Genomic DNA, 14083 nt, shown 5'->3' with positions numbered 1-14083 from the left:
TATAAACCAATTTTGTCTTTACATTATTTTGTATATTTGTATTATTTATTATTATTATCCATTGTTATTACTATTTATTCTTTGTATTTTTATCATTTTTATTTTTTTTTATATCTTTTTACAGTGAGTTTGTTATCACAATTTTTGTACATTTCTAAAATATATTCTCTATGACCTACCACGTAGTGTTCTAAAACATTAATTTTTAATTAAATTTTCCGCTTAAAATCATAATCATACTATATTTTTATTATCTCGAGTGAATTCCGGCTTAGTAATAAATAGTCATATTCCCGGGCTCCAAAGACTTTTAACAGAATGCCAAATGAAATTTATAAAATTCTAAATGGTGAATTCAATGTTACATTACAAGAATATTTTTTATTTAATTGTCGTACTACACTGAGTGCTTTGAGAAGGAATGAAAATTGCCATTATATTTACGACCACGGCGCAGTGACGCATCGTAAATTAATAAATAAAATTGTATTTTTTATTTGCCTGTACTAACCTGGAAATTCGTGGGTTATCCTACTTGTTAGCCAGGAATATTTAAATACAAGTATTTCAATTATTTAAATGATTTGATCTAGTTTTTATTTCTACTGTTTCCCGCGCTACAGCTAGGTTACTAAGTTTCGTATAGACGCGACGTCGACGTGGTCGCCGAGGCTCAGTCAAGTTTGAGCCATCGTTTGAGCGCGGCCTTGCTGGATGACGTCAGCTCGTGACGTCAACACCGCGCTGTCTCAGCATCTGGAGAGAGGCTATTCAAAAACTCATCCAACCTCTCAACGTCCCCACACTTGTGCTTCGTTCAGGAAATGTCCCGACATTGTCAAGTATGAAAAGTTAAATTTCATATTTTGATTTTAACCAAAATGCTTGGCAATTTATGACAACGAAATATGTAAATAAATAAATATGCACATTATGTAATATATTTTTTGCAAAATTCAAACAAATAGTTTGACTACAGCCAGCGATATTGAAGAAGATATATACAGGGTGTTTGGTACTCAGTGTGAAAACAAATTTTGGTGTAAGTACAAAGTAAATGCAGTATGATGATGCATATAAAATGTCCCAAGTCTAAAAATTAGCTTCCCAAAGAATTATTTTATGTTTTTAAAAAATGACTATGTTTTTAAACTTAGTACAGCTATTTCTCAATTACCTGTAAATGGATTTGAGTAGACAATGTCATTTTCGTGTTCTACATTAAATTTTGAATAAGAATAATACAAAATGACAGAGGATCAGTTGTAAAAACTCCATCGTAAATAGATTAAAAGATAAAAATTAAGATGTTTGGTAAAAATTCAAAAAACATTGGTCAATTGCATTTGTTCACACCCTGTATACAAGAAAGTGTCGGAATATGTTAAAAACTGCGCCATTTTATAAGCTTTCCAACCATATGCTACACCATTGAGCTTTCTGTCTGCTTATGTACGCTTTCGTGGTTTGAAGACTACAAAGCATGGCGTCTTTATCATTTAAAACATAGAAAGTCAGCATGTATTAAGCAAAAGTTGTATTTTTGTTTCAGCTTGAACAGTAAAAACAGTAAAAAAGTTCCCTGTTTTGTGGCATTCAAACCACTAAAATAAACAAAAAAATATCTAAACCTCAATAGTGTAGCATATGGTTGGAAAGCTTATAAAATGCCGCAGTTTTTAACATTTTCCGACACTTTCCTGTATACAGGGTGTGAACAAATGCAATTGACCAATGTTTTTTGCATTTTTATCAGACATCTTAATTTTTATCTTTGAATCTATTTACGATGGAGTTTTTACAACTGATCCTCTGTCATTTTGTATTATTCTTATTCAAAATTTAATGTAGAACACGAAAATGACATTGTCTACTCAAATCCATTTACAGGTAATTGAGAAATAGCTGTATTAAGTTTAAAAACATAGTTAGTTTTGAAAAACATAAAATAATTCTTTGGGAAGCTAATTTTTAGACTTGGGACATTTTATATGCATCATCATACTGCATTTACTTTGTACTTACACCAAAAAATTTTTTTCACACTGAGTACCAAACACCCTGTATATGTTATACTTTAAATAGCTATTTAAATTTTATTTTATTTTAATGGTTCATAAACTATTGATCTAATGCTTCAAGACTAACTGAAATTGAAATTGAAATAATAAATCTTTGTAATAACTATCTTTGTATTTTATTTTTGAAAATTGATATTTTGTTTGTATACTTATTGTGGAAATAAAACTGATTTTATTTTAAATCTACTCTTCTTAACAAGTATATATAAACTGTGATTGAGGCAGATCTTGGTTTCGAGATCTATTTAGTAGTATTAGGCAAGCATGTTTCTTTAAAACTTTTTTCCTCAGCTCGTGTGTATCACAGGGAAAATCTACGCATACTGTTGGAAAGATATTTTCGTGCAGATGTGCAGAATCCCTTTATAAATTAAAATAGGCTAAAAAATAAGCACACAAAATTAATTTGAAATTTAAAAAATTACATGCGCCTTATGGGTTGCCACACTGGTGACAAAATAACAACAAAATATAAATACCCCCGCCGCAGCAAACCTGCCGACTAAGCGAATTTCCATTTGTCTGAATTGATTTTCAGTTAAATATATTTTAATAACATTAGGTTTAACGAGTACCTAGGTTTGCTGCTACAAGGAAACTAATAAAGTGTGTTTTTGAGTAAAATATTGATAGCTTAGTACAAAATAAATAAATTTGCCAAGTTTGATCAAAATATATCCATAAACAAGCAAACTACAACATTTGACAATATTCTCCATAAGAATAACATGGGAATTTTAAATTTACATTTTTTTAAATTTTCTCCGTTACTAATAATTGAACAAAAATACTTTTATATAGCCTACTAAATTATTTGTTTTTTAAGCTCTTTAAAAAAGGTCTAAAGAGAAATCGGGAAATTTTGTGTTTTGAGGGTCAAAAGTGAGAAAAACCAATTTTTACCCCATAAAACCCCCCGTAAAGCCCCGTTCCCATGGTCCGATCGTGCTGGTTCGCGAACTCATTCAAGTTTATCCCGCTTTACACCCTTAAACCAAATTTAATCAAAATCGGACAAAAATTACTCAAGTTATCGCGTTCACAGACGTATATATATATATAATATATATATATACATATATAAAAATTTGAACGAATGGTGTTTTTGGCCTCTGGGGACATCAAAATTAAAAAGTAAATCGGTCCCGGGTCTAGGTCTTACCGTGCCACCTACGGCAATAGCTACTTCCCTATAGGGAAATTCGCTAAAAAACAGAAAATCAAAACAAATGGAAGAAATTCCAATCACATCTTTTATTTACAGAGTGGGGTGAAAATGGAGAATCCTGTGCATTACATATTTTGGTCGAGTTTTCGACCACTGGATGACCTCTAGTTTAATTAATTCAAAGTAACAATTATTTTATGGAGAAGTGAACACTGACATTGATTGATTGATTTTTTATTTAATATTGTTGACAAACATTAATTTTGTCATCCTTATGATGCCATCATTAATAGGAATACTATAGGCATAGATGAAGTAATATGCCTACGTGTGTAATGTAATAAGTACCAGGAGACCAAGAATTGCATGTCAAGTTTAATTCGTTTGAGAGGTTAAAAAATAAAACATACATTTGTACGATTTAATACTATTACAAAATCAGTTCTAAAATATGTAGGCCGGGGCCACACGTGGCGGATCGTCCGCGCGGCTTATGATCGTACGATCATAAGCCGCGCGACGATGACCCGGCCACACGGAGCGAAAGAACCGCTTCCGGTTGAGGTTTCCCAGCCTACGTACTGTAAGATTAGAACATGGTTTAATTCACTCGTTCTCGTTGTAGTCATGGAAGAAACACGTATGTAGGTTTGTGCATTAGAAGCGTGTGGTGAACTAGAGCCTAAGGCAAACCGAAATTATATTGTAACTATCGCATGTAGATAGCATCGTTTGACGAGCTACTTCAATTGATTTGACCGTATATAACTAAGGAAGATACCCTCATGAGAAATGTACAACATGAGAAATCCCACATTGTTTTTAACAAGTTCTATTGATTTGTCTGTATTGAACATTTTACACCTATAAACCGAAACGCACACGCACAAACTAAAAAAAACAACTACAAATGCTTGAAAATGAGCTCCAACCGCGCGGACAATCCGTATCGTGTGGCCACTCTCATAAGACTACGTGTGTCATCCCCTCCAACGCGGCTTATGATCGCGCGGACAATCCGCGACATGACGCGGACAATCCGCCCAGGCGGCTTAGGATCGCCCCGTGTGGCCACTCTCATTTGATTCAATGTGTTGTCGGACCACGCGGATCATCCGCGCGGATGATCCGCGTCGTGTGTCCCCGGCCTTAATAAAATGAATATAATGTAAACATTTGACCATGCTTAAGTAGGCCCTATATAGGCTACAACATGTTATCTTGTTGTCTAAAGTCATTAAAAACTATTGTAAATAAAAACGCATTACTGACGACAGTGTAGCCTACAGCAAAGAAAATACCAAAAATAAAAATTTCGCATACCTATATAATTATTTTTTTAAAGCTGGGCTGTATTGGCATTTTACAAGGTTTAATTTTATAATAGTTAATCACATACCATATTTTATATTTTAGATCGGGTTTACCTCTAGACGCATCAACAAGTTTAGTGACATGCCATGCGTACAGAAAATGTTATTTTTATTCTAAACCAAATTCTACTGAAAAATCTACTTTTATACTAAAATTTAGTTTAAACTTAAAAAAAAGTTATTAAAACAGTTATATGCACATCCTGAATACTACTCAAAGTCTAATGTTTTTATGCTGTTTTTATGAAGTCATAGCCTTCATTTCAATGCTCTAAGGCTATGTGTTATGATATATACAAGTGTCGATACTAGTTTAAAATAATTATTTTTATCCCACTAAACCACAATTAGAATAACTCTATTGTAACTCAGTGTTGTGACTTAGTATTAGATAGTTAATAAGTGAGGGTGTTAAGTTAATTGACTCGCTTGGCTATTGCGTGAGGGCCGGGAATATAAAAGAGTTACTAAATGAATTTACAGTTTATTTAAAAGAGGAGAAGATAAACTCAACCAAACAAAATACAATGATAATATAAAAGTCTAATACAATTTAAACAAGGAGGAACCAGCACAGTGAATAATCAAATTAATAAGGTAAATGATACGTTATCCTAACAAATAAATTGGTAATTAGAGTTGAATAAAATTAAAAATGTAAAACAAAATAATAAAATATTAATTATCGTTTAGATTCAAGAGTTAAAAACAAAAAGTAATCATTTTGAATTCTAGTTTATCTGTAAAAATATAATTTATTGGTTTTAAAAATTCTGTGCATCATCTTCATTTTTCAGTTTTGCTACGAACTAAGCCAATATTTCTTCTACAGGTCAACAGGTCCTACAGTTCCTCGACATTATTAATTTACCCAACAAACATTTTTATACGGACTTGAAAATGTCTACAGTTGTAAATTTCAATAACAATCTCTTGGTTAACAGCTGTTGTGACCAGCATTGTTGCGACGAGTTGGTTGCTAGGATCGCGGAACGTCGCAACAATGGTATTGTCAAACGACGCGGCCACGCCGTGGGCGCATCGTCGTCAAAAACTACAAACTTCCAGGGCTTTTCAAGATTAGGGCAAACCTCTTTATTTCATGGTAGGTTTAATAAATTTAGCCCAAAGTATTCTAGAATTAGTTTCTCGTAGATAAAAAACTATGCACTCATTTAGCATAGGCGCGGGGTTTAAGCATTTTCTAACATTTTATACATGTTGTTAAGAAAAATTAAATACCCCCACCGCAGCAAACCTGCAGACTAAGCGAATTTAAACTTGTCTGATTACATTTTTACTAAAATATTTCCATAAATAAGACATATTTATTCCCTTATTTATATAACATTAGATTTAACGAGTGCTTAGGTTTGCTGCTACAGGGAAAGGAAAAAAGTGTTTTTTGACCATACGTCAATAGTATAGGATGAAATAAATAAATTTGCTAAATTTTATCAATATATATCCATAAACAAGTAAACTTCAACAATTTTCATTTTCTCCATAAGATTAAGATGGGAATTTTAAATTAAACTATTTTTAAATTTTCTCAGTGACCAATAGGCATACAACAGCGCTTCAATATACTAAATTATTTATTTTTTTAAGCTCTACAAAACGGTTTAGAAAGAAATTGCAACATTTTTTGTTTTTAGGGTCAAAAATGGGAAACCCCATTTTTACCCCATAAACCCCCCCCCCCCCCATAAACGCCCGTTCCCATGGTCCGATTAAGCTGGATCGCGAACTCGTTCGAATAAACGTATGTTTAGACGTTTGCACCAAATTTCATCAAAATCGGATCATTTTTGCTCGAGTTATCGCGCTAACGGACACACACACACACACACATATATATAATATGAATTTGAACGGATGGTGTTTTTGGCCTCTAGGGACCTCAAAATGAAAAATTAAATCGGTCCCGGGTCCAGGTCTTACCATGAGTACTACGGTAATAGCTTATTCCCTATATGGGAAATTCGCTAAAAGATGGAAATGCATGGTATGTTAATGTACTGAAGCTATGGATAATAAAATATGTTAAGTTTTTGGATTGAATAAAATATGTTTGTTCTACGTGTTGATTGTAGTAGTTGGAATCATAATCTAAAACGCGATGCAGGAAAAATTAGAGCGCCAAAAGCAAATTAAAAATGTTCTATTTTGGACTAGTTCAGCCCGTGATTTACAACGGAACGAAAACACTTAAGAGGTATTAAAATCTACTGTAAAAAAGTTAACGAACTTTTGAGATAAACTTAAGCTAAACCTATCAACCGCAGACTTGAATGAACGGTTTTAATGTGAAACTTCCCCTTAAAATATTAGTTTTACGATAAACCCTCTCTTTAGGACACATATATTATTTTGTTGTTTTTTACAATATGCCTACTAAACAATTATGACCTTGATAGTAACTGGAAATCAGAAAAGACTAATTGATTTGAATTTATTCAAAAATATGTTTGGCGAACTTGTACCGCAATTTATCAATGTTCTTGAAATTATTCATCCAAAGTAATAAATGTTGAAGATAATCGATGGGCGTAATTTATTAACAATAAAAGCGAGAGGGTAAAAATTACGTAACGAAATTAGTGAAGCCCTTGACACCCTGGCACTCTCAACAGAGAAGGAAACCCTACACACTCACACAAACACTCCACAATAAATGTGAAACATTCAATCAAGGTATTGATCATTGAAGTGTTAAATGTGAAAATCACATTGAAACTATCGACACCGAGGCCAAAATATGTATACCATTTCATGGAAAATGTTGGTAGTTTATGAAGTCGAAAATACTCTTAACAGATGTGTTACAATCAGCTGGGGATGGTTGTGTTTCTGTCCAGTGTAAGTGGAGTGCACTGTGGTGCTTACTATTTCTTGTCAATTCGTCAACTGGTTTAATCAATTATGAAAACTAAAACGTTCCGCAGACGGATTCGTATTGGCATTGAATATACACAGAATAGACCCATGTAATGTAAAAGTTTGAAGCCAAAATCGTGGTGCAGTCTGTTGAGATGGTCTACCAACTATAATGACAATACAGTATTCTGTGTAAAGTAATAAATCAATCAGCTGTTAGCTACGATATTGCATTGGCTTAAACTAATCCTACTAGAGGTCGTCCAGTGGTCAAAAACTCGACCAAAAATATGTAATGTACAGACTTGACTTCTCTATTTTCACCCCACGCTGTAAATAAAACACGTGTTTGGAATTTTTTTTTTTCTGTTTATATTTCGTTGTTATTTTGTCCCCAGCATGGCAACCGATAAGGCCCATGTTAATTAATGTTTAATTATATGAAAATAAGCCTGATTCTCGATTACAAAAAATTAAAGTCTCATTTCAAATAAATCAGACATAAAACGCACTCCAACACATGTTTAATATTTTACAATATACAGGGTGTCCCGTAACTCTCTGGACACTTATAGCGTTATTCTTTAGGTCAAGACAAACACATTTCACCATAGGAACTTGGGTCTGTGGTGTCTAGTTTACCGACTGTCGGTATTTATGTGTTTTTTACCACTTTTCTCCATTGAAACAATGCTAAACAACGTAAAAGGAGTATTAGCATTTGTTAAATGGAGAAAAGTGGTCATACATTACGAAAACAACACGTTTCTCTGTTATTATTTATCCAATCTTGACAAATATAAAGGTACCTATCATTGAAAACTACATAAAATTTACAAACTTTTTTGTCTCTTGCAATTTTTTTGTAAAGTTAACGGTTTTTGTGAAATTTGGCATCAAATATTTTAAATGGCCGCCATTTCGAAACGGTTAATGATTTTTTAGTATAATTTCTAACGATAAGAGGTAGTGATGTAAAATACCTGGGTATTTAAAACTCGGGGTAAATACCCAAAATCCATAAATACCCGGGTATTTTGGGTATTTATGAAATCAATTTAAATTTGTTTATATTTACCCCTAAATATGTTATTGTTATCACTACATGATAAATTAGGATAGCCTATAACACCTTTACAGAACTTGAAGACTTGATAGTACCTTTTATTTAATGATTTAGTACTTTTTTTGTAAATAATACATAAAGTTTCTTAATAAGCATGGGGTTTCGTGTCTTAAATCGAGTAACATCAGTTAAATTTAACATACTAAAAAATAGGATATTAAAAAAGGCTGTGGCTATTTCAATTTTTATCATTTTATAAATATATAACCATAACATAAACAGGCTGGGTGTGCAGGTGTGCAGTAATAAAACAAGCCTGTGATGCTACCTTTGATTGAGAATGCTAGAAACTAAACACTCCCTATGAAATGAAATCAAGACAACACCTCATCAGAGAAATAGTGAACCTAAACCTACTTTTACTGTTATTTAATTATGATAGTTAAAACTATTGTATAAATGGCTTGGAAGGCTAGACAGACCTAAGACTGATTGACGTAGGCAGAATGGCAGAATACTAAAAGTAATTAAACTTTTCTGTGTTACCGCTTAGTTGGAAACAATAATATATTTGGATAAACCTACTAAAAAAATGTAACTCCTGTTTTTTGGTCTAACTTAATATAATTTTGAAAGATTTATTGTGCTATAGATTCAAATGTTTTGTATCACAAGTTTATGAAATTAGGTTTTTTTTATTTTGATACCATTGATACCAACAAAAGATCTAGAACAAAAATATTATTAAATCCTGCCATATCCTACAGATTGAATTTTAATTATTTTCATAAGTTGTTTACACATAGGCCACTACTAGGTTAAATCTTCCTGTCATTCTTTCTAAATAATAATTATTACTTTACAAATTATTTTTCTTCACTTCCAATAAAATAAATTCATTTATCTATCATAGAAATTACAAAATCATAAGGAGTCAGGACCAGTGCAACCATGCGACCAGGGTATTATGCCGATAATGCTTTATGCTCAGACCTGGGTATTTATGGCGATTATACCCATAAGTAAAATGCTAGTTGTGCTAGTTTTTTCATATAAGTAAAATGCTATATGAAATTTTGTTTAACACATTTTATCATCATTTTACTATCCTTACAGGGTAATAATTGCAAAAAAACATCTAAATCTTCTCTAACTTTAATAAAAATTATAAATACCCAGTTTTTGGGTATTTACCCGGGCCTGGGGTAAAAACCCGGGTAAATACCCAATTTATATTTACCTACCCACTGGGTATTTACCCGACCCACATCACTAATAATAGGTCTTAATAAGATTAACATTTTTGAAAAATATCAAAGCTGTATCTCAAACCGTTTAGGAGTTATTGGTTTTTTTGTAAAAAACACATAAATACCGACAGTCGGTAAACTAGACACCACAGACCCATGTTCCTATGGTGAAATGTGTTTGTCTTGACCTAAGGAAGCTATATACAAGTGTCCAGAGAGTTACGGGACACCCTGTATAAACACGTTTTATTAAAATTTTGTACGGCTATACTAAGTCATAAGTCATTTATTTAGCCAAATTAACCAAATACAATCAGCGTTAGCCATGTCAAAATAAACTAAAATACAAAACTTCTTACTAAAATACAAAACTTCTTACTAAAATACAAAACTTCTTATGTAGTACATTTTTATACTATTTACAATCGGTCATGACTACCAGCCAAAAAATCCCGGACGCTGTAGTAAACCCCATTCAAGAGCAGTCTCTTCACTGTTCGTTTGAAAGTCTGCTCGGTCTTCAACCCCAGAGGAAGGCTATTTTACAGCTTTGTAGCGTTGTACTGAAAATGATGTTGGAAGAATGAAGTGGAGTGTTTGGGGATGGGAATGTTGTTAGTGTTTCGAAGAGAATACTGGTGACAAGAAGCAACATCAAACATTTCAAGATTCTTTTTTACAAACGACAGCGTCTCCAAAATGTACAAAGAAGGAAATGGTAAAATTTTATACTGCCTAAAGATTTCCCTGCAAGATTGTTTTTTTGAGAGGGAGAAGATTACTCTTATAGCCTTCTTTTGGAGACGAAACAATAGCAGAGTCCTACTAAGCTGTATGTACATACACTGATAATAATCTTGATAGAATCATAGATTAAAGAGCAGACACAGATACGGTACCTCACGTCACGAGATAAGGAAGTAGCGAAAGCCGCATAGGTATTTGATCAAGTGATGTCGCTGTTTTTGCGTTTGATCTTGATGCACCCCGTGTTGCTACTATTCTTGTCATGGTAAGCATTTTTTTGTGAACACTACTCCTCCCTTATTTTTGGACCAATTTAAACGTTTGGGGTGTCAAATGATTTGTCTCAATTTGTAATTTTGCAATAAGGGTTTAGAATTTATAAATTCTTACCCTTAAGGGCGCGAGGTGTAAGAAAGATTCTTACCCCCTATGTCCTCTCCAAAAGAATGGCTACAGTTAATAAAGATTTTATACCAAACCTTTGACTGACCAAACACTACACGCCGATGTTATTCATCGGTGCGGACGTGTTGCGACCATGATTGTTATTGTGCTGCGCTAGCTCTAGCAACAAGTTCGGTGTCAGCTGGCATGACGTCATCGGGTGACGTCATGGCATGACGTAAGCATGACTCACCCCTCCCCGCCCCTCCTGAGTGCATCACCCTATCCTATCCTTTGTGTCCTTCAAACTTCGATACGTTGAGAATAATGTCACTCAAGCACCAAAACATTAGCTAGAGACCTACAAGTACGGTAGTCAATGAAAATGGATTTTGTTTCCTTTGGAGCAGTGCTGATAGGTTCAACAGCACGGAAAATGAACTCTGCATTAAACTTCTAACATTAAATCTGTAGTTCATAAAAATAAATCTTATCAGGTATTATTGAGTAGTTATAGCAACAGTAGTTTTGATTTACAATATTTATATAATAAAAGTAAATGTTCTAAACATTTATAATTTATAATGGCAATCTATGACTTTATAATTATTTATCTATTGGATATTATTTAATCCAATATGTTGATATTAATTTAATGATGTAGGTAGATCACATTTGGTTAAAATTACGAGGTTAAAAAGAGAAAAGTTTTCTTTAAAATTTTCAAGCAAATGAATTTTATTGGCCCTAAACATGCAAGAAAATAATATAGGCCTACACTTGTAGACCAATAGTTTTTGTCCAAGATAAACTTACTATACTGTAGTAAATGTTCTGGATGTGCAAATGAAGCTAATACCTTCTCTGAAGGGGACTAGTCAAAATAGCTTTAAAAATATCAAGTAAAAGTAAAGTTTATTGGATTGAAATACATTTTCACATCCAGAACATTTACTACGGTAGTTAGTTTATCGTATAGCCATTCTAAAAAGACTGGTAAAGTATAAATTAATTAATTAGATGAAGTTTTACAAACTGTTATTCTCCTCGAGTTATTTAATTGCCGGTCTCTGTGTGCCATAAAAATAGTTGATTTTGGTAGTAAAAGCGGTACAAAATTTTTTTTTTCCCACAAAATCCAATTAGGTAAGCACCTCTAAAGGTATATTTCTATTTGAAACATACCTTTCAGGGGAGAAGCATGTCTCTGACTTGTCAACAGTGGATACTGTCAACCATAAGTTCTGAAACATGTACTTTGGATTACATTTACAAAGTATTCTAATCCTTCAAAAAAGGGCAATAAGAATCATGTTAAATCTGGATGATGAAGAATCGGCCAAAAAATATTTTCCTAAATTAAAAATTCTAACCGTTTACAGCTCATATATATTGCACACTATTATGCATGTGAGGGCTTCTGAAGACAAGGTGCCACTGCTGGGGGATAATCATAGGTATAACACTAGGCATAAAAATTATCCATCCGTAACACAACACAAACTGGAGTTTTATAACAAGAAACCAACAGCTGCAGGTATTAGGTTTTTGTACCATCTACCAAAAGAAATATTTGATATAAAAAACATTAGGTCTTTTAAAAAAAAACTTAAATTGTTACTAATTGATAGAGCATTTTACTCATTTGAAGAGTTTTACAACATGTAATTACATTAATTAAATTTTCCTGTTTTATTTAGTTTAACCAAGTATTTTTAATTAGTAATAAGCTGTTTTGACGCCATTCTGTATTTATGCATATATTTCATGTAGGTATATAATGTATAAATCTTGAATAAAGCTTTTCTGATTCTGATTCTGATTTGTATGTATTTAAACATTATTTTAAGATCTCATACCCAAAGGTCCCATGGATTTTTCATTTATTTAACGGTACCTAATTTTATTATCAATTTCCTTTAACTTGTGAACAAAAATCAAACATCTTATGACACAAGTTTTTGATGGAATATACTCTCTAAAGATGAGTAAAATGTACGAAACTGCTAAGATTTAGTACAGTTCAAAAAGAACCAATCCAGTTCATCAAGATCTATCTGTGAGTTCACAATTTATTTTATCTGTCCCTCTTCTATCAGGTTCTGCCAGATGTAACCTCCCTATTAGTTGTACATTGGTCCCGACTGATGGGATTTGAACCTTTGATGAGACATAGAGCCCGCTTTTGGTGGTGCAAAACCAGTGCAAACATGCAGCCCCTTACTACAAAAAAGTAATATCCCAAACTCAATGTATAATGTTAGTATTTATACTCCCCCTTTGGTTTTCTTCATTGACGTAAAATTCACTGACTTTTTACATTAGCATGTTTTACCAAGCGCCCCCCTCCCCACCCCACCATCCACGAGGCACAGGGTACTGTGCGGCCAAACTTTTCGCACGTGCTCTTGGTTGGTGAGACAACTCAGACCACTTGGCTTGATCATAGATCAGACTTAGCATTTCACCACACTACAATACAGACAAACCCAAAGCTAGAGTAGCACTCGGCTAACCAACACAAGTAGACTTCTCATTCCATTGTAAATTTTGAAGCACGTTTTTCTTGTCTAGTTCATGTCCGGTGATACTGATCGCTAGTGTCGACGACATGTTGCTTCTATTATTTTAGAATTCATTTCATGATTTGTGCTTTACAGTTTGGTTATGGGTACAAGTTAATGTTTGTGATTATATAGTTTTATTTGGCTTAACGAGGCTTTAAATGGCTGTAATAACGGGAAACAAATTGTAAACAAAACACGACCTCTACAGTGCACAGGACAGAACTAATAATAAAATTCGCTTAAGCTGTTCCATAACGAAAATAAATATACTAAAGGAGTATGTTTTATCTATGGTAGCACACGGTCATAAGCTCAATTCTCAGATAACTTAGCTCATTTTGCTTAAGTTATGCTTGAATAGATATGTAAAAAGTTTGGTCATGGGTTTGCATGATGGCAAGTATATAAGATTTAGAAATTTAGAGGGTTAATGGCTTACCCAGACCTTAGAAGTTTATCAGATTCTCTTTGCCGTTTGGTTGACAACCTTGGTAAGACAGATTGTCGCTTATTCTATGCATCACCAGCTTTAGCTTAAGATTTCACTTAATCGTTCCTCATGTCAAT

Source organism: Macrosteles quadrilineatus, unplaced genomic scaffold (assembly GCF_028750875.1).
Source record: "Macrosteles quadrilineatus isolate MER2022 unplaced genomic scaffold, UCM_ALF_1.0 Scaffold_9__3_contigs__length_116548681, whole genome shotgun sequence".
In the NCBI taxonomy this organism is placed as follows: Eukaryota; Metazoa; Arthropoda; class Insecta; order Hemiptera; family Cicadellidae; genus Macrosteles; species Macrosteles quadrilineatus.
Note: the sequence above shows the minus strand (reverse complement) of the source record.